The 22,709-nt window shown below is 40.0% G+C and overlaps 1 long non-coding RNA gene across 1 annotated transcript; it reads left to right on the top strand.

The window, feature by feature from the left end:
* The first annotated feature begins 277 nt into the window (after positions 1-277).
* Positions 278-20,793, top strand: LOC122915708. Its single transcript, XR_006386081.1, has 3 exons — positions 278-367; positions 20,237-20,315; positions 20,758-20,793. It is a non-coding gene; the product is annotated as an uncharacterized LOC122915708 (long non-coding RNA).
* Positions 20,794-22,709: the final 1,916 nt, after the last annotated feature.

Genomic DNA, 22,709 nt, shown 5'->3' with positions numbered 1-22,709 from the left:
CTTCCCACCCCCTTAATGCTAGCGTTCCGGATCACCCGGCTTCGCCCGTCGGAGGTGCGGGAGCCAGGGGCAGGGGGCGGAGCGCCGCGAGGACCGAGCGCCTGCGGGGCCTAGAGGCAGGCCGCCTGGCGGGAGGGGGATTTCCCGCGGCTGACGTAGGCCCCTCACCACCGCCTCCCCGCGGGCCTGCGCTCCGCCCAGTCCATGCCCTGCGCCCCGCCCCCCGCCCTGGCCATCCGGGGCTCGGAGACTGGGTAGCTGCTGCGAGAGGCGGGATCTTCGGGAGCGCAGGGAACGCTGGGAGCCGGGCGGTGACAGTCCCGAGCGTGCGAAAGCCGCCGACTCCGGAGAAATCCCCCTCCTCCAGGTTGTTCTTAGGCGCGTGGTTTAAAGTTCAGGAGCGGGTGGGAGGGCGCGGTGACGTCTAGGGGGCCGGCCGCCCGGGAGCACTTGGGGGCGGGCCGGGCAGCGAAGTGGGGCTCGCTCTCCCGTCCCGGGGTTTTCGATGGGTGGTTCCCCCTCTTCCCAATTTCGTATATGCAAATCGTCGCCCCCGCGCCGGCGGGCGGCGCAGCGCAGACCTCTCGGTGCGCCCTGGAGGGGAAGTGCGGAAGCCGCCGGCGCCTGTGTTCGTTTGTAATTCACGTATTTGCATGTGGGGACCCCCGCAGTCTGATTTTCCCCCGTTCTGTCTGAACTGCGGCGGCTCTGTCAGCCTTACGTACTTTACCTCCTAAAACTTTTCAAACTCTTTTAAGATCGGCACTTCAGTTTCCTTACCTCATAACGCCGTGTGGTCAGGATCAGTGAAGGAAACGCTGTAAGGAAACAGCTGAGGATTTGACAGATACCCACGAGGAAAGGGGGGAGTGGACCGAAAGTTTAGTGTGTTGAGGGCATCTAGTATAACTTTGCTGCTCTCACGGGCTAAGAATCTCCTATGTGTCAGTTTATTTACCTCATTTATAACATTATTCTAATTTTATAGATGATGTAATAGGGGTTCAGAGAAGTTAAGTAGTACTTCTGAGGGAAAAAAAATAAAAGGTAATACTTCAGAGAAGTTAAGTTCTGGTAACGGGAAGAGCACAGTTGAAATCCAGGGTTGTCTAAAGACATGCTCTTTCCACTATATCTTACTGCCTAAAACAAGTGCAGAGAGGGAATGGGGATTATCAACCAGCTGCACAAGTGCGGAAACTGGAGGGTCCAGTTCTGGGGAAATAATTAAAAATAAAATCTCGTGGGGCGCCTGGGTGGCTCAGTGGGTTAAAGCCTCTACCTTCGGCTCAGGTCATGATCCCAGGGTCCTGGAATCGAGCCCCGCATCGGGCTCTCTGCTCAGCAGGGAGCCTGCTTCCTCCTCTCTGCCTGCCTCTCTGCCTACTTGTGATCGCTGTCTGCCAAATAAATGAATGAAAGAAATCTTTAAAAAAAAAATTGGTAATAGAAAAACCCTCCACAAAAAGTAGAAAACAAACGATTTTATTATTGAATAAGCATTAAAGCATACTGTGACGCACTGAAGAGATTATAAAGACAAAAAACAAAAACAAAACAAAACAAAAAAAAACTCATTTATGTAGCCAGGTAGATAGAATCCATGACAGACCTGTTGTCTTTATCCAAAGGAAAAAATGATACGAAGTTACATCTGGAAGCCAAAAGCTGAGGTTTAAACACCCACAAAGACAGGGAGGTGGAGGTGGAGGTGGAGTACCGTCCTCCCTGATACTTGCATTTCAAAGAGGTAACTTCAAGGCTCCCAAGAAAGACCTTACGGGATTCAGAACTGGCAAGAGGCTTACTTAGATTTTTCAAAGGTGTACATACATCTCAAAGAGAGAAATCGTTTACAATTTTGATTTTTTCTAAAGGAATTGCTGATTGAAAAGAAAGGAGGTTTCTTGTCCTTTGGGGGACTAGAGCATTTTTTTTTTAAAACGATTTTATTTGAGAGAGAGAGAGACACAGTGAGAGAGTGAATACTAGCAGGGGGAGTGGGAGGTGCAGGAGCAGGCTTCCCGCTGAGCAGGGGCGATCTGGAGACTTGATCTCAGGACTTTGGGATCATGACCTGAGTCCAGGGCAGACACTTTATGACTGAACCGCCCAGGAGCCCAGGAACCAGGGAAACTTTTTCATTTAATTTTTTAGACTTGTATTTACCCTTACAACCCCAATGTCAGAGCTGTATGGGAGAACTGAGCCGAGATGTTTAAGAATCCATTAGGAAGATGACTGACAAATAGGAATGGAGAATATTTTGCATGTATTTGTTTATATTCCACCTCCAGAAACTGATTGGTTTTATGTACCTCTTAATAGAGGATAATAATGTTTGTTTACTGAAGAATTCTGGGCCAAACAAGAGTCTATCCCAATTGCAGACTTCAGACCAGTTCTAAAACCACTCCAATCCATAAAATCATAAGTTGCAACTAAAGAGATTTATTAAAACTACAGAATTAAGTTTTATCGTTTATTTTTCAAAGACTCTGACTTATTTAAATCTCACTAATAGGACAGCATGTTTATATTTACTTCCAGGGCTATTTTTATTTGTCACATGACTAAGCTATGGGTTTTATTATCTTCCCTTTTTATTTTTTTTAAGATTGAATTTATTTATTTGAGGGAGAAAAGGAGAGAGTGAATGAAAGAGCATAAGCAAGGGGAATGGCAGAGGAAAAGGGAGAAGCAGGCTCCCCTTTGAGCAGGAATCATGACCTGAGCCAAAGGCAGACACTTAAGCCTAACTGCTTAAGGTGCTGAGCCACCCAGTTGCCCCTATCTCACCTCTTTAAAGGTTTTTTTTTTTTAACCTTTCACTATTTATTTTTAAAATATTTTAAAATTTATTTTTAAGATTTTACTTTTTTTTTTTAAGATTTTATGTATGTATTTGACAGACAGATCACAAGTTGGCAGAGAAGCAGTCAGAGAGAAAGAGGGGGAAGGATCTCCCCGCGGAGCAGAGAGCCCAATGCAGGGCTCATCCTAGGACCCTGGGATCATGACCTGAGCGGAAGGCAGAGGCTTTAACCCACTGAGCCACCCAGGCACCCCAAGATTGTGTTTACTTATTGAGAGAGAGTGTGTACCTGCATGCATGAGAGCTGGGCGTAGGGGGGCACACAGAGGAAGAAGGAGAGAGAGAACCCCAAGCACACTCAGTGCTAAGCCTGGAGCCTGACACAGGGCTTGATCCCATATGTATATATTTTATATATATATACACACACACAGACACACACACTTTTTTTAAAAAATATATTTATTTATTTTAGAGAGAAAGCACAAGATGGGGTCAGGGCAGAGAGAGAAGCAGATTCCTTGCTGAACACTGAACCTGACTTGTAGCTCCGTCTCACCATCCTGAGATTATGACCTGAGCCAAAACCAAGAGTCATACACTTAACTGACTGAGTCAACCAGGCACCCCCACTCCCCCACCTTTCACTATTTTCTAAAGTAGCTGAAGCCCCTCTTGAAAGATTCAGTCCACTTACGAAAAATGAAAACATTTTACTTGTATAGGAAATGCTTAATTTTTTGGATGGACTAAAAACAACAAAGGAAAGTAGTGATTTTTGATTTGGGGGGAACTTATGCTGGGGAAAAAGTTTATTACTGTAAAGATGATAAGCAGCTACTTGTTAGGGCTTGTAGAAAAGAATAGCACATGTTGTTTTTCCACAAGGCCCTCAGTTATTGTTAGTGTTCAGGTCAACAAATATCTACTCTGTGCCAAGAACTCTTCTCTTCAGAACCCCATACTCAACCTACTCAACATCTTTTCTTCCAAGTTTACTCTTACCCCATATTTCTTGTACCACCCAGATACAGATCAGGAAGTCGGGGGCCGCAGGGTCGGGCCTGGTTAGTACTTGGATGGGAGGAAGTCGGGGGCCATCTTTGACTTTCAGCGTCTCCCATCTACCCCACAGCATCCAGTCACCAAGTCTAGATTTTACCAATAAAATATGAATCCATTTCTTCTCCACTTTATCGCTGTTGTCCATGTTCACATCGTCATCATATCTCACCTAAACTCCTGGAATGGTCTCCTAACTATTATGCTCACCTATACTTTTGTCCCCCTTGAAAGCCATTAAAACCCATTCAGATCCATTACTGCTTGAATCTTTCGTATGAATGCACATCAGATCTCCTTCTTCAGCCCCATCTTATGCATTCCATGTCCTATGTTTTCACACCTTTCATAGCTTCTCATATTCCATAAGCCATGCTGTTTCTTATCCATCTGCCTAGAAGTTCCTCCCCAGGGACATGCCATGTTCATGGATTGAAAGACTTAATATTGTTTAAATGTCAAGTCTCCCCAAATTAATCTCTAGGTTTAATGAATCCCAGCTGAAACCCCAGTATTTCTGGAAATGACAAGGTGATTCTCAAATGTATGTAGAATTACCAAGGCCCTGGAATAGCCAAGCCATTAGTGAAGAATAAAGCTGAAGAATGTGCAGTACCAGATATCCAAATTTATTACAAAACTACAGGAATTAAGATAGTGTGATATTGGCACAAGTTTAGACAAATAGAATAAAGGGCTGGATTAGAAAATCCAGAAACAGACCCATACATATACAGTCTCTTGTTTATTACATTCTGCACTGCAGGTGGTGGGGGAAAAGGAGGCCTTTTTATTGACTAGTGCTGGCACAAATCTGTCATCTGGAAAATAATAAAAGCTAACCCCAATATACACATACCCAAAATATTATTTAAAATGGATCATAGACCTAAATGTGAACAGAAAAATAATAAAACTTCTGGGGTAAAACATAGGAGAATACCTTTGTGACCTTGAGAAGGGCAGAGACTTCTTGAACATTATACAGAAAGCAATAGCTACCAAAGAAAAGATAGATAGGTTGGACTTAATTAAAATTAACTAACAGGTGCCACTAAGAGAATAAAAAGGCAATCCACATGCTGGGAGAAGATATTTGGCAGCACATACTTCTGGTAAAGAATTCTTTGGCATCCATGAGGTTACTTTGCTCAGAATTCCCTTCTAAAGAGGATCTACCTCAGCTTGCAAGCCAAGGCCACGTGATTCCTTGGAAACACCTAGCCAATTATGAGCATAGTCATGGGACAAGGGCTTGCTATCTACAGCCAGGACAGAACTTCTCTATTGGGAGTCATTATGTCAGAGCTCCTTATTGGACTGGCTGAGACTTTCTTGGAGATACACACCAATCTGATTGTATTCCTATCCAGTTCTTCCATTTCCCTTTTTACAAGTGTCAGACCTATATCTGAAAACTCTTCCTGCCTATTCCTTTTTTCTCTCTCCTTTTTCTTTCATAGGTATTACCCCCAGTGTATCTCTTGTACTGGTCATTTCATATTGGTATTTGCCTCCCATAGGACCCAGCTGGTATACTCATTCACTCCACAAATCAGTAAGAAAAAGATAACTCAGTTTTTTAAGTGGGCAAAAGATCCCAATAAACACTTTACAAAATGTCTATGAGCATGTAAAATAATCATGTAAAAAGGTGCTCAGTCAAAAGGGAAATGTTCACAAAAATTGTAATAAAATATTGCTATACCTTCATCAGAATGGCTCAAATTACAAGAACAATACTAAGTGTTTGTGAGAATGTGAAACAAATGGAATTCCCTTAATTTTTTTGTGGGAATATAAATTAGTACAATAACCTTAGAAAATTGGCTGTATCTACCAATCTTAAAATAATAAGTATCATATGACCCAGCAGTACCACTCTTAGCTAAATACCTAACAGAAATAAGTGCTTATATTTATCAAAACATAGGCATGAATATTGAAGGCATCTTTATTTGTACTACTTAACAATATGAAAACAACTCAAATGTTCATTAGCAGCAGAATACATAAACTGCAATATATTCATACCATAGATTTCTTTCCAATTATGAAAAAGAATGTATTATTGCCACACAACAATATGGATGAGTCTTATAAATGAAAAGTCATATACAAAAGAGTACATACCATATGATTCCATTTATAGGCATACCTTGGAGATATTATGGATTTGATTCCAGACAATCACAATAAAGCAAATACTGCAGTAAAGTGAGTCAAATGAATTTTTCAGTTTCCCAGGGTACATAAAAGTTATGTTTATACTATAGTATAGTCTATTAAATGTGTAATATCATTATATCTAAAAAACCCCAATGTATATACCTTAACTTAAAAATACTTTATTGCTAAAAATACAACTATCCTCAGAGCGTTCAGGGAGAGGGAGTTGAAATCTTTTTGCTGGTGGAGGGTCTTCTTGCTTTAATGGCTGCTAATCAGAGTGGTGGTTGCTGAAGGTTGGGGTGGCTGTGCTAATTTCTTAAAATAAAACAATAGTGAAATTTGCCACATTGATGGACTCTTCCTTTCATGGATGATTTCTCTGTACAGTGCTGTTTAATAATGTTTTACCTACGGTAGAACTTCCTTCAAAAGTAGAGTCAGTCTTCTCAAACCCTGACACTGATTTATCACCTGAGTTTATTTAATATTCTTAATCCTTTGTTTTTTTCAGCCATCTTCATGCATCTTCATCAGAAGTAGAATCCATCTCAAGAAACTGCTTTCTTTGCTCATCTGTATGAAGCAACTCCTCATCCATTAGAATTTTACCATGAGACTGCAGCAGTTCAGTCACATTTCAGGCTCCACTTCTAGTTCTCTTGCTGTTTTCACCATATCTTCAGTTCCCTCTTCCACTGATGTCTTGAACCCCTCAAAGTTTTCCATGAGGATTGGAATCAACTTCTTCCAACCTCATGTTAATGTTGATATTTTGAGCTCTTTCTTTGTATCATGAATATTATTAATGGTATCTAGAATGCTGAATCTTTTCTAAAAGCTTTTCATTTTACTTTGCTCCGATCCATCAAAAGAATCACTATCTGTGGCAGCTGTAGCCTTACAGAATATATTTTTTCATCTTTTTATTTAAAAAATTTTTTTAATTGAAGTATAATTGACACACAATATTATACTAGTTTCAGGTGTATAACATAGTGATTCAACAATTATATACTTTATAAAGTGCTCACCATGATAAGTGTAATTACTGTCACTGTACAAGGTTATCACAATATTTCTAACTATATTCCCTATGCTGTATTTTTCATCCTCATGGCTTATTTATTTTATAACTGGAAGTTTATAACTCTTAATCCCCTTTACCTATCCCCCCAAACCCCTCCCTCTGGTAACCACCAGTTCAGTCTCTGTATTTACAGTCTGTTTCTGCTTTTGTTTGTTTGTTCATTTATCTTGCTTTTTAGATTCCATGTATAAGTGAAATCATACGGGGTTTGTCTATTTCTGACTTATTTTGCTTAGCATAATACCCTCTATGTCTATCCATGTTGCAAATGACAATGTTTTATCCTTTTTTTAATGGCACGTAATACACCATGGTCTATATACCACATCTTCTTTGTCCATTCCTCTATTGTTGGATGCTTAAGTTGCTTCCATATCTTGGCTATTATAAATAATACTACAAAAAATATAAGAGTGCATCTGTCTTTTTAAATTAGTGTTTTTCTTATCATTAGATAAATATCCAGAAGAGGAATTACTAGATCATATATTTCTATTCTTAATTTAAAAAAAAAGATTTTATTTATTTATTTGAGAGAGAGAAAGCATGAGAGAGGAGAAGGTCAGAGGGAGAAGCAGACTCCTGATGGAGCTGGGAGCCTGATGTGGGACTTGATCCCGGGACTCCAGGATCATGACCTGAGCCGAAGGCAATTGCTTAAACAACTGAGCCACCCAGACACCCTCTATTCTTAATTTTTTTTTTAACATTTTTTTTTATTTATTTGAGAGAGAATGAGTGAGAGAGAGCATGAGAAGAGAAGGTCAGAGGAAGAAGCAAACTCCCCAAGGAGCTGGGAGCCTGATGCGGGACTCGATCCTGGAAGTCCAGAATCATGACCTGAGTCGAAGGCAGTCGCTCAACCAACTGTGCCACCCAGGCGCCCTATTCTTAATTTTTTGAAGAAATTTAATACCAATTTCCATAGTGGATGTACCAATTTACACTCCCACCGATAGTGCCCAAGGGTTCCTTTTCCTCTGCATCCTCACCAACACTTCTTATTCCTTGTCTTTTTGATACTAGCCATTCTGACAGGTATGAGGTAATATTTCATTGTGGTTTTGATTTGCGTTTCCTGATGATTAGTAATGTTGAGCATCTTTTCTTTTCTTTTTTTTTTTTTTAACCTTTCTCTCTTTTAAGTAATATATAATGAATTATTTGCTTCGGGTTACAGGTCTGTGAATCATCTGTCTTACACAATTCACAGCACTTACCAAGCACATACCCTCCCCAGGGTCCATATACCTCCTTCCCACCCCACAGCAATCCTCAGTTTGTTTTCTGAGATTAAGAGTCTCTTATTGTTTATCTTCCTCCTGATCCCATCTTGTTTCATTTTTTCCCTCCCTGCCCCCTCCAACCCCCACACTGCCTCTCAAATTCCTCTTAGTAGAGAGATGGTATTATAATTGTCTTTCTCTGGTTGACTTATTTCGCTTAGCATAATACCCTCTGGTTCTATCCACATCATTGTGAATGGCAAGATTTCAGGGTTTTTTGATGGCTGCATAGTATTCCATTGTATATATATACCACATCTTCTTTATCCATTCATCTGTTGATGGACATCTAGGTTCTTTCCATAGTTTGGCTATTGTGGACATTGCTGCCATAACATTCGGGTGTATGTGCTCCTTCAGATCACTACATTTGTATCTTTAGGGTAAATACCCAGTAATGTGATTGCTGGGTCGTAGAGTAGCTCTATTTTCAACTTTTTGAGGATTCTATACTATTCTCCAGAGTGGCTGCACCGGGTTGCATTCCCATCAACAGTGTAGGAGAATTCCCTTTTTTCAGCATCCTCACCAGCATCTGTCATTTCCTGACTTGTTGATTTTAGCCATTCTGACTGGTGTGAAATGGTATCTCACTGTGGTTTTGATTTGTATTTCCCTGATGCCAAGTGATGTTGAACAATTTTTCATGTGTCTGTTAGCCATTTGGATGTCTTCTTTGCAGAAATGTCTGTTCATGTCTTCTGCCCATTTCTTTTTTTTTTTTTTTAATTTTATTTATTTATTTGAGAGAGAGAGACAGTGAGAGAGAGCATGAGCGAGGAGATGGTCAGAGACCGAAGCAGACTCCCCATGGAGCTGGGAGCCCGATGTGGGACTCGATCCCGGGACTCCAGGATCACGCCCTGAGCCGAAGGCAGTTGTCCAACCAACTGAGCCACCCAGGCGTCCCTTCTGCCCATTTCTTGATTGGATTATTTGTTCTTTGGATGTTGAGTTTGATAAGTTCTTTATAGATTTTGGCTACTAGCCCTTTATCTGATAGGTCATTTGTAAATATCTTCTCCCATTCTGTCAGTTGTCTTTTAGTTTTGTTGACTGTTTCCTTTGCTGTGGAAAAGATTTTGATCTTGATGAAGTCCTTGAGCATCTTTTCTTGTGTCTGTTATCTATCTAAACATCTTTTAAGTAATATATTCAGATCTATTCAGATCCTGTGCCCATTTTTTAATCAGATTTTTTTTTTTAGTTGCATGAGTTCTTTTTATATTTTGGGTATTAACACCTTATCAGATATATCATTTGCAAATATCTTCTCCCATTCTGTGGCTTGCCTTTTCATTTTGTTGATGGTTTCCTTTGCTCTGCAAAAGCTTTTTAGTTTGATGTGGTCCCAACTGTTTATTTTTGCTTGTTTCTTTTGCCTGAGGAGACATCGAGAAAAATATTGCTGAGGGCAATGTCCAAGAGATATTTTCATTTAGAATTATGGTTTTAGGTCTTACATTTAGGTCTTTAATCCATTTCAAGTTTATTTATGTGTATAGTGTAGGAATGTTGTCAGTTTCTTTTTTTGCAAGTAGCTTCCCAGTTTTACCAACACCATTTATTGAAGAGACTATCTTTTTCCCTTTGTAAAATCTTGTCTCCTTTGTCCTAGATTAATTGACCCTATAAATATAGAGCTTTTTTTCCTGGGATCTTTATTTTGTTCCATTGATCTATCTATTTCTGTGTCAGTACCATCTATTTTGATTACTATGGCTTTGTAGTATAGTTTGAAATCTGGGATTGTGGTATTTCCAGCATGATTCTTCTTTCTCAATATTGCTTTGGCTATTTGGAGTCTTCTGAAGTTCCATACAAGTTTTATTATTGTTTTTTAAAGATTTTATTTATTTATTTGAGAGAAAGAGAGAGCACAAGTAGGCAGAGCAGCAGGCAGAGGGAGAGGGAGAAGCAGGTTCTCTGCCGAGCAGGCAGCCTGATGCAGGTCTTGTTCTCAGGATACTGGGATCATGACCCAAGCTGAAGGCAACTGCTTAACTGATTGAGCCCCCCAGGTACCCCTGGGTACATACAAGTTTCAGAATTATTTGTTCTAGTTCTGTGAAAAATACTACTGATATTTTGATAGGGATTACACTGAATCTGTAGATTGCTTTGAGTAGTTTAGACATTTTAACAATATTCTTCTAATCCGTGTGCATGGTCTATGTTTCTATTTATTTATGTCAACTTTAATTTCTTTTAACAGTGTCTTATCATTTTCAGAGTACAGATATTTTACCTCCTTGGTTAAGTTTATTCCTAGGAATTTTATTCTTTTTGATGCAATTGTAAATGGGATTATTAATCTCTTTTTCTACTAGTTATTAACACATACAAACACAACAGGGTTCTGTATATTAATTTGTATCTTGCAACTTTACTGAATCAAATGTATTTATTTATTTTTGTACACTAATAAGATATATTTGTGATTTTTCTGACCAAAGTGCAATGATTTTTAAATCTCCCTAAACAAATAACTGAAAAAAGTATTCAAGGAAATAAAACACAAATGGGAAATTTAACCATTAGATTTTTTTTTGTTTCATACCAATCCTATATTTAGTCTAGAAAACAAGCAAACTTTGAATGAAGTGTTACTAAAATGCTAGCCAAATCACAAAATGTATTTCTTAAATAATAAGACTTGAAAGTCAAAATGACTCCTTGATCTGTTGGCTGCAGAATGCTAGTTGTGTTTAGCGGGCATTTAACAGGAATCTCATTGTACATCTCCAGCAGCATGCTTGGGTGACTGGGTGCAATGTCAATGAGCAGCAATGTTTTGAAAGGAACCTTTTTTCTGAGCAGTAAATCTTAATAGGGGGCTTAAGATATTCAGTGAACTGTATTCAAAATAGATGTGTTGTCATCTAGGCCTCGTTCTGTTTATAGAGCACAGATAGTAGATTTAGCATAATTCTTTGGAGCCCTAGAATTTTTGGAATGGCAAATGAATGTTGGCTTCAACTTAATGTTGCCATCTGCATTAGCCTGTAACAAGAGAGTCAGCCCGTCCCTTGATGCTTTGAAGCCAGATGTAGCTTCTTTCTAGCTATTCAAGTCCTGTCTTCTTCCAGTAGAAGGTTGTTTTGTCTACGTCGACAGTCTGTTGACAGCATAGCCAGCATCATTAATGACCATAGCTAGATCTTCTGGAGAACTTGCTGCAGCTTCTACATCAGCACCTGCTGCTTTGCTTCACACTTTCATGTTGTAGGGATGGCTTCTTTCCTTTAAACTCATGAACAAACATTTGCCAGCTTCATACTTTTCTTCTGCAGCTTCCTCTCCTCTCTCAGCCTTCATGAAATTGAAGAGAGTTAGGGCCCAGGATTAGGTTTTGGCTTAAGGGAATTAGGTTTTGGCTTAAGGAAATGTTGGGGCTGATTCAGTCTTCTATCCAGACCACTAAAACTTTCTCCATATCAGCAATAAATAAGGCTGTTTCTCTTTCATACCATTTGTGTGATCTCTGGCATAGTAGCACTTTTCATTTCCTTCAAGAACTTTTTCTTTGCATTTACAGCTTGGCTAACTGTTTGGTGCAAGAGGCTTATCCTGGCTTTTGACATGCCTTCTTCATAAGCTTAAATATTTCTAGCTTTTGATTTGAAGTGAGACTTGTGAGCAGCGCCTGGCTGACTCAGTTGATAAAGCATGAGACTCTTGCTCTCAGAGTCACGAATTCAAGCTCCACATTGGTCATACAGCTTACTTAAAAAAAAAAAAAAAAGTGAGAAACATGTGATTTTTCTTCTGCTTGAACACTTAGAAGACATTTCAGGGTTATTAATTGGCCTAATTTCAATATTGCTGTGTCTCGGGGAATAGGGAGGCCTGAGGAGGGGCAGAGAGATGGGGAACCACTGGTCCATGGAGCAGTCAGAACACACACAACATTTATTAAGTTTCCCATCTTAATGACTGCAGTTTACAAAACAATTACAGTAGTAACATCAAAGATCACAGATCACCATAACAATTATAATAATAATGACAAAGTTAGAAATATTGTGAGAATTACCAAAATCTGACTCACAGACATGAAGTGAGCAAATGCTATTGGAAAAATAGTGCCAATAGACTTGCTTGATGCAGGGTTACCACAAACTTTTGATTTGTTAAAAAAAAAAAATCTGCGAAGTACAATAAAGTGAAGAACAATAAAAGAAGGTATGTCTGTATATCAAGACATATATATGTTTTCAAAAAACATATAAAACTAATTTTTGTGATAGAGGGCAGAATATTGGGTACCCTTGGGGTGGATATTAATGAGAAGTAGCCCAAGGGAGCCTTCTGAATTGCTAGAAATATTTTATATCTTGATATGAGTGGTGAGTGATAAAGACTCTCTCCTTGGCCAAACTCTAGTCAGGCTCTTCTGAGCCCTGTTTTTGACAAGTCCTCAGTCTTAGCCTATAATAACTTCAGTCTCTCAGCACAAATTATTTTTCCCACACCTTACACTAAGAGACTTGAGCAAACACTGGCAGAGGTTCTAACCACTCAGGTCTAGGGTGATGACTTCAGCTCCCTCTAGGTTCCTGCTTGGGAAAGACCCCCAAAGAATTCACTGTTTGTTCCAGCTACCACCTAAAGACAGGATGCCTGGGGGTACCTGGGTGGCTCAGGCAGTTGAACATCTGCCTTCAGCTCAGGTCATGATTTCAGGGTCCTGGGATTGAGCCTCACATCAGGCTCCCAGCTCAGTAAGGAGTCTGCTTCCCCCTCTCCCTCTGCCCCCACCCTGCCCCACCACTTGTGTTCTCTCTCTCTCTTTCAGATAGGTAATAAAAATCTTTAAAGACAAGATGCTTGTCTCCTGGTCTCTGTGGGAGAGTAGGAACCGAACTTCAATAAATGCTGGTTAACAAACACAGATAGCTCCTTCCCATTTCTATAGATTCCCACATCCCTGATTGCTCACTGTCCCTCCTTAGCTCCCCCCTTCTCCATTGAAAATGCCCAGTCACCTCTGCACAAATCAAAGTTGAGTTCAGTTTACAGTGGACTCTCTTCTGTATTTCAACACCACTTTAGAGTCTGGATAGCCTTTCAAAAAAATTAATATTTGTTTATTCTAAAGAGAGCATTCTCACCCTTTCATGCATGCTGGTTCAGGGGGAAGGAGAAGAACAAGAACAAGCAGACCCTATTTGGAGCCCAAGTTGGGGCTCAACCCCACAATCCTGAGATCGTGGCCTGACCTGAAACCAAGAGTCTGATACTCAGCCAGATGAGCCACCCAAGAGCCCCTGGCTTTGTATATCTTTAACATGGGTTACATATATTTAAAAATTGAGCTATACTGGTGGGTAAAGACTTGCACACTTTATGTATGTTATATATCAATTTTTAAAAGTATCTGAATAGACTTGTGAATAACTTTCCCCACGAGGGCCACACAAACTGCATACCCTTTCCTTCAGACCCTGCTTACCATATATCTCCCTCCTCTCCACCTCCTAAAACACACTTCTTCACTTGTTTCATTCCTTCTATCCTTTCATTCCTTTCAATCCTTCTAAGATTCAGTATACAGATTCCCTTAGCCAGATAGGCTGTTCCTTCTTTGTTTTTGGTTAGCAGCTTCAGTAGCTCCCTGGGTGAAATTCAGAACTGGCCCCTGTACACTGAGGACAAGGAGAGACAAGAAAGGCACACCACTCCACACTGGTGAATTGCATGTTTAATAAGCAAGGAAACTTACGAACAAGGTTTGTCTTGCGCAGCTGCAAGACAAGTAGATCTTGCCAGAATCTTAAAAGTTTATTTTGAGGCCATTTTGAGGGTTCAGTCAAAGTTCAGTCAAAGTCTAGATGGTCTCCACAATACATTACTTTCTTAAGGCTGCAACCTTGAAATGGCTCCTAGTGTGGGAATGGTGAGTGGAACCTATATTCCAAGGATAGGGAAGAGGGTAAAGGGCCTCTGATTGCCCTGCCTGAAGGTCAACTGGTGGTCATATCCTCTCGACCTCTTCTAACATCTGTGCAAAGTAAAAACAGCATATTGCCTATCATCCTGCTTATCACACTAAACTACAGTTTTCTGGTCACGTGCCTGGTTCCCTTACTTAAAATATAAAATCCTTGAAATGAGGGACTGTCTTATTTCTGGTGGCTGGCATACAATTCAGATGTTCAATGTTGGCTGAATGAATTAACCCGATTAGAGATCAATACCTTTGTTCCTTGAGCCTGGTTGGGTTATTAAACGTCCCACCATGTCTGGTCTTTAATGTGTGGTATATCATATACCTTGCAATTGGATTGCTCTTCTGAGCCTATGGGGGGCCATATATAGGGGGCCACAGTGGTTAATTTTATTATGAAACTTTGCTATAAACACATCTATTCAGCTTGATAACAGATATCTCTTTTCTTATAAAGCAATTTCATTTTTTGTCTCTTACTCATATTCTTCTGGGATCATAGACCCACAACACATCCATTTACTAATCAGATTTGTTTGTTTCTTGAGAGATGTGACTTGTTGATTGCTGCATCATTAAAAAAAAGATCTTATGTGTTTAAGGCCCGTTCGTTAGCATCAAGGACAAGCATCAAGGATCACCTTATCAGATCAGTGTCTACTGTTTTTTTTTTTAAGATTTTATTTATTTATTTGACAGAGAGAGATCACAAGTAGGCAGAGAGGCAGGCAGAGAGAGAGAGGAGGGAGCAGGCTCCCTGCTGAGCAGAGAGCCCGATGCGGGACTCGATCCCAGGACCCTGAGATCATGACCTGAGCTGAAGGCAGCGGCTTAACCCACTGAGCCACCCAGGTGCATCAGTGTCTACTGTTTTATAACATATTTGTAGCATCCCCTTCACTATCCTGAAATGAAATTCATACATATAATCCACCTCACAAGTATATTTTCAAGCAAATAAAAACAGTGTTCTAACGGCAATATCAAGTGGAAATAAAAAGCCATTTATAAAAAAAATACTTTAATATGTAAATGTTTGGTTTGAATAATGGGAAATATGTATATTTAGGTCTCTGCCCCCAGTTTCTGGCACAAAGCTCCTAAATTCCTTGGAATTTCCTGCATAATAGCAATGTCTTTTGTTCTAATGAGGCAACTCTTTGTAAGCTCCTGGTTGGCTCCTGGATGGTCACCAAAAAGACCAAGCTGCAATTAGAAGCTTGGAATATGCAGCCCAGCCCCAATTCTCCAAAGAGGGAAGAGGGGCTAGAAATGGAGTTGATCACTGATCATGCCTATGTGATGAAGCCTCTATAAAAATCCCAATAGTATGGAGTTCAGAGAGCTTCCAGGCTGGTGCACACATGGAGGTTCTGGGAGAGTAGCTTGCCTGGAGAGGACATGGAAGCTCCCTGTCCCTTCTGACATACTTTGCTCTGTGTATCTGTTCATCTGGCTGTTCGTCTGTATAATTTATCATATCCATTATTATATAATAAACTGGTAAATATAAGTAACTATTTCTTTGAGTTCTGTGAGCTGTTCTAGCAGATAATTGAATCCAATGGGGAAGAGATTGTGGGAACTTATGATATGTAGCCACGTCGGACAGAGGTTATGGGTAACTAGGGGACCTACTACTTGTAGTTGGCATCTGAAGTGGGAGGCATCTTATGGGACTGACACCCTTAAATTTGTGGAATCTGATGTTCTCTCCAGGTAGATATTGTCAGAATTGAGCTAAATTGTAAGACATCTAGCTGGTGTAACAGAATTATTGGGTGTATAAAAAAATCCCGTACATCTAGTATCAGAAGTTGTGGGTTTGATAGTAGTATGAGAGTAAAGGAAGAAAACGGAGTTTTTCTTTTCTTTCTTTCTTTTTTTTTTTTTTTAAAGATTTTATTTATTTGAGAGAGCGAGCAGGAGGAGGAGCAGAGGGAGAGGGACAGACTCCCTGCTGAGTGTGGAGCCCTGTGCAGGGTTCGATCCAACAATGAGATCATGACTTGAACCTAAATCAAGAGCCAGTCAACTGACTGAGCCACCCAGGTGCCACCAAAATTGAGTCATTCTTTACACACTTGGGTCTGACTACATTGAAAGACTCAATGAGAGGGATGCTTGGTTGGTTCAATTGGTTAAGCATCTGCCTTCGACTCAGGTCATGATCCCAGGGTCCTGGGATGGAGCCCTGCGTGGGACTCCTTACTCAGCAGGAAGCCTGCTTCTCCCTCTGCCTTCCACTCTCCTTGCTTGTATTCTATCTCTCTCTCTGACAAATAAATAAACTATTGAAAAATATAAAATAAAAGACATAATGAGGTTTTCAAATGTTTCTACCTACATATTAGCATCACAGCAAATGTGAGTGCTGCACTGTATACAGCCTGATGCTGTTTTGTATCGGTGAGCTGCCAAAGTTGCAATTTTACTACTTTCAGAAAGTTTTCTAACTAAACAGTCTTTTGATTTGCACCATAGTTGCATTCCTGGGGAAATTCAGTCTATATGAAAGCCACATGAACAATATTTCGTTCTTATATATAAACTGAAATTGTGTTCCAGGCTTACGATAAAGTTTTCGCCTACATGCATGTGAATATAAGGTGAGACACTGGGAGATCATCAGGATGGGGGCCAGCTCTTGGCTGTGCCGACTTTCCCTAGAAGGCATTTCCCTATTAGCACCTCTAACCACCCCCATAGTAAATGCCCATGGTACCCCCAAATCACTTTGACAACCAACAATTTGGTCCCAGATATCCAAAATATCCCAAGTGGTTTGAAATAGTGGTTTTGAACTTTTGGTGGTCTTAAGAATCATTCGGAGAGCTTATTTGGAACACACATTCCTTGGCCCCATTCTCAGAAATTCTGATTCAGTACAAAGGGGAAGGGCTCAGGAATCCATGTTTTTTTATTGACTGTCTTAAAAGTTCTATCCCTCAGTGCGCCTGGGTGGCTCAGTGGGTTAAAGCCTCTGCCTTCGGCTCAGGTCATGATCCCAGGGTCCTGGGATCGAGCCCCGCATCGGGCTCTCTGCTCGGCAGGGAGCCTGCTTCCCTTCCTCTCTCTCTGCCTACTTGTGATCTCTGTCAAATAAATAAATAAAATCTTAAAAAAAAAAAAAAGTTCTGTCCCTCAACACTGACAAGCTTTGCTCTTCACTAGAGCCATGATATTCAACTTACTGTGCTCTTACTACAGAAGCCATGACATAGCAGGGGACAAATTTGGCCCATAAGAACCACCATATGTAGAGATGTTCATCTGGTACATTTATGTTTTAAGGCCATACAAGTTGTAGTAGTATTTTTGGCAATACGTTTTATTGCTATCGGTTTATGACACCAACAGAAGTAAAAATTCCATTAGTAGTTGAAAATTGTAATAATGCTGTTGAGTATATTCTTAGTACTATAATAACTATGTAACACAGAAGTAAGTCTTAGAAGTCAAGTGATAATTGGTGATTTATCAAAAATTTATCATTTTTTATGCAAAAAAGCAATAGATAGGGGTAGGTGAGGTTAGGGGAAGTATTTGGAGGAGACAGGGGAGCCCCAGGTTAATGCTAGCCTACCAAGGAGTTCAAAGGGACAATGGAGCCAAAAGGGAATGGTATCCTACACTTGCAAGTGAACATCACAACTGAGAGGGGCTCAATTTAATGATTAATAGGAAAACCCAATACCCCACCTAGATGACATCTATTTTCCACAACCAGTTGAGAACCAAGCCTGGCTCTGGAGTTTGATCAGAGGTTTTTCTTGTGAGCAGAGATATAGTTCATCCATTAGGTCCCCTGGGCATTCTTTCCCCAGGAACAAGTTGTTTGGGAGGAAATAGGAAGACTGTTTTGTGGATAAGAAGTCAGGCAAAGTGAGGGAGAGAATCTTGAATAATATTATTTATGGAGACTGTGAGAAAAGTCTGTTGACTTATCCCTGTATCATAACTAAAGGCCTGGCTTTGCAAATAACACAGCCCTAGATTTAAATCTTAGCACGGCCATATTTTAAACATGGGATATTGGACAAATCATTTAACCTTTCTGTGCTTGTCTGCTCATCTATAAAATGGAGGTGATAACAACATAGTGACTGTCTCACAGACTTGTCTCGAGGACAAAATGGCATCCTCTTCTGACAGAGGAAAAGTGTTTTTAAAACGGTAGCAGGCTTTTTTCCTCTTTTATTATAAAAATTTTCAACATGCAGGAAAATTGAAAGAATTTTGCAAGGACCATCTATATGCTCACCAACTAGATTCTACCATTAATATTTCAGTACACTTGCCTCATCACCTGTCTAGCAACTTTTCTATCCCTCTATCCACCACTCATCTATCTTATTTTTTTAATGTATTTCCAAATCGATTGCCAGCACTGGTACACTTCTCCCTAAGTACTTCAGCACATAGAAGCAATTGTATTTACACTTCTCTAACAACCACAATGAGGGATGCCTAGATGGCTCAGTCAGTTAAGTGTATGCCTTTGGCTCAGGTTGTGATCCAGGGTCCTGGGATCGAGTCCCACAGTGGGTTCCTTACTCGGGGGGAGCCTGCTTCCCCCTCTGTCTGCCGCTTCTCTGTTTGCCGCTCCTCTGTTTGTGTTCTCTCTCTCTCTCTCTTTCTCTCTCTCTCTCTCTCTGACAAATAAATAAATAAATAAAATCTTTAAAATAATAATAATAATAACCACAATGATCTTGTTCATCAGATTCAATGTCTCTCCTTCAAATAGTGCTGGATGAACATTGCCAAATTGCTTCTCTTTGATACCCCTTATATCTGTGTTACCTTCTCTCTGCTGCACAGTTTATGTAGATATTTTACATCAATTTAGGCAACAATGTTATTTTACAAGAAAGTAAGCCTTATCAAGACTACACTCAGGGCACCTGCTAGGACAGTCAGTGGAGCATGTGACTCTTGATCTGAGTTGTGAGTTTGAGTTTGAGCCCCACATGGGTGTAAAGATAACTTAAAAATAAAATCTTTTTTTTTTAAAATAAAATAAAATCTTTTAAAAAAGAGATGCCTGGGTGGCTCAGTCATTTAAGCATCTGCTTTTGGCTCAGGTCCTGATCCAGGGTCCTGGGATGGAGGCCTGTGTTGGGCTCCCTGCTCAGCAGGGAGTCTGCATCTCCCTCTCACCCTCCCCCCTGCTCTCAGTCTCACTCTCTCTCTCTCAAATAAATAAATAAAATCTTTTTAAAAAGGAGGGGAGGACTATACTCTAGTCCCATTTAGAGTACTCTCAAGTCAGGACAGATAATTGTAATAGTTGGACTCAGCCATTAGGAGTGGATTTTACCTGTGCAATTGGCAACCCCACCCTCTTCCTGTTCCCACTCTTCCCCTGTTTCCTTATTACTCGGTAAGCATTATTTAAGATCTCTGAATTCCTCTTCCATGAATTGAAGAAGTTGTAAAAGACAAAAGTCAGGGGGAAAACACCTCATAAAGGGCAAGAATTAGGATGTACAGATCAGTTTTGAAAAGACCTAGAACCATTTCCACTTTTTTCAGCTTTCTAAAGCATTCTTTTATATGGTTGCAGGACTCATAGTAGGAGATAATACTTAAACAGGGCAGATGTTATTTGGATAAGTGGAGAGAGGAGAAGGAGAGAAAGAGAAAAACTGAGTGTTGGAGAGACCAGGACTATGGAAGCAGAGGGCATGTGGCACAGAGAGTCAGCTGACTTCTCTTTTTTTCTGTCTTAACTGTAGCTTGGTATATGGTTGCTCAGCTGTGCTGTATCTCCCAGCTTCCCTTGGGTAGAGATGATATGTCCTTGCCCATTCCTAGGCAGAGACTTTCAGATAGTGAGCTTGCTTTTTCGCTTTTTCAAGGGCTAAAAAGATGTCCTCTGATCCATATTCAGCCGTATTATTGAGGACAACATCTTGGAGATTATGATTGAGGAACAAGGTAAGCAGCTTGGAACTCAGACACTAAATTAAGAAATGAATTTCTGGGGCTGCCTGGGTGGCTCAGTGGGTTAAACCTCTGCCTTCAGCTCAGGTCATGATCGCAGGGTCCTGGGATTGAGTCCTGCATCAGGCTCTCTGCTAGACAGGGAGCCTGCTCCTTCCTCTCTCTCTACTTGTGATCTCTCTCTGTCAAATAAATAAAATCTTAAAAAAAAAAAAAAAAGAAATGAATTTCTGTGTTTTCTGAGCCATTTGGGTCTCTTTGTTATAGCAACTAGCATAACACTAATATGAATGTATTTTGAGAAACAGAAGAATAAAGGTAAATTTTGGTATTTTATGGAAGGATTCGAAATGCTGGGAGGAATGGTTTAGTTTTATCTTGTAGATAGTAGAGAAAATTGCAATTGCAAGTTCTTTTTTTTTTTTTTTTTTTAAAGGTAAACTCTACACCCAGCATGGGCCTTGAACTAACAACCCCAAGATCAAGAGTCTTACGCTCCACCAACTGAGCCATCCAGGAGTCCTCAAAATTCCAAGTTCTTAATCCAGATAGTGCTATGATGAAGGAAATGAGACTGGTAGTATGAAAGCCTCCATGAAGAGGTTATTGCTGTGAAACAAACATGAGCCTGAAGCAGACCAGGATGTTGAATGTGGAAATGAAGGAAAAATGAAGAGGAAGGAAAATAATTAAGAGAAATTACAAAGAGAAGGTATAGACCTTGGTGACCTTGGCTTGGCCTTGGCTATAGGGAATTAAGGAGAACCAGGAGGCAAAGAAAAGTCTCAAATATCTAACCTGGAAAAGTGCTGATACAGCAGGAATTGCTGGCAGAAAAATGAAAATATGGAGATTAACTTAGAAAAAAATCATAAATAGAGTATGGCAGCAGACCCAGATCCCTCCATCACCAATGTTGCCTATAGTCCCTCCTATCCAACATGAGTCCATGTACCACCATTTCTAAAGCAAACTTCAGGGGCAAGGGACAGTCCCTAAAGGAAGGACTGTAGCTCTGAGAAACCTGCCCACTCACCTATTTTCATTTAAGGAACTGAAACATAAGGCTTGTGAACACGCAGAGAAATGAAATCTTAGTACATGAGAACTCTAAAAAGCGATTCTAAAATACTCATTTTTCAAAACATTCATTCATTTTTCAAATGCCTCTGTAATCTCTATGTTTATATTGTTTGAGCCCTACAGTCTTACATATGCTAGTTTTGCATGTATCACACTGCCTGTAAGTATGACACAGCATACTAACTTGGTTTCTGTAACAGTAGTACTACCCGATGTTTCACAAACATGAGGTCCAATAATTACTTGTACAGATTTAGAATTAGCATTTTTCAGAACTGGTAATAAAGCCATCATTAAAGTCATATGATGTTTCTGATATGTCTCAATAGAGGATAGTTAAATTTTAGGTTGGAAGGAACCTTAGAGAAATTGAGGCATAGAAAACTTAAGTACTTTGCCCATGTTCACGCAGCTAATTAGTTGCTGAGTTGAGACTTGAAATTAGACCTCCAAACTCTTAGTTTGGATCTTTTCTCCCCTACCACAATGGGTTTCCAAATGTGATCTAAAACATAAAGCAATATAAAAATATTCATTAGCTAACAACTAGCAGCCTTAATCTCACTAAGAAAAATGCTAACATATAGAGTGCTTAGCAGTCATAGGCCTTATATCTTTTAAGATTCTCGTTTTTCCCCAAGAGTTCTTAATTCAGCATCTCTGTGGAAAAAGTAAAAATAGCTCCTTTAACATGTTTTATTAAAGGCACTGACTGTGTCTTATTCATCATTTGTTCTCTCTAAGGTTTAGCACAGTGCTCTGAGTATTGTAGATGCTCAGTAAATATCATTTTTTTAATATCATTTTTTTAAAAAAAGATTTTATTTATTGGGGCACCTGGGTGGCTCAGTGGGTTAAAGCCTCTGCCTTTGGCTCTGGTCATGATCCCAGGATCCTGGGATCGAGCCCCGCATCAGGCTCTCTGCTCAGCGGGGAGCCTGCTTCCCCCTCTCTCTCTCTCTGCCTGCTTCTCTGCCTACTTGTGGTCTCTGTCTGTCAAATAAATAAATAAAATCTTAAAAAAAAAGTTTCTGATGGCAATATTTCTAGGTCAAAGTTAGAAATAATGAAATCGAGTAAGTAAGATACTATAAAAAGTTAAGTTCATGATTATCAGAACTGTATCTGAAGACCAGCTCTTCAAATAAATAAATAAATCTTTTTAAAAATTTACAGCATCGAAAATATACATCTAAAACATTCTAAAGACATATTGGGGAAAAGAAAAATGACCTGTAATTCTACCTCACTAATACAGATGTCACCAATGTGCTGGTGTGAGAATGTATGTATGTGTTCCCTTCC

The sequence above is a fragment of the Neovison vison genome, chromosome 8 (assembly GCF_020171115.1).
Source record: "Neovison vison isolate M4711 chromosome 8, ASM_NN_V1, whole genome shotgun sequence".
NCBI lineage: Eukaryota > Metazoa > Chordata > Mammalia > Carnivora > Mustelidae > Neogale > Neogale vison.
Note: the sequence above shows the minus strand (reverse complement) of the source record. Positions and strands in the feature narration are given on the sequence as shown.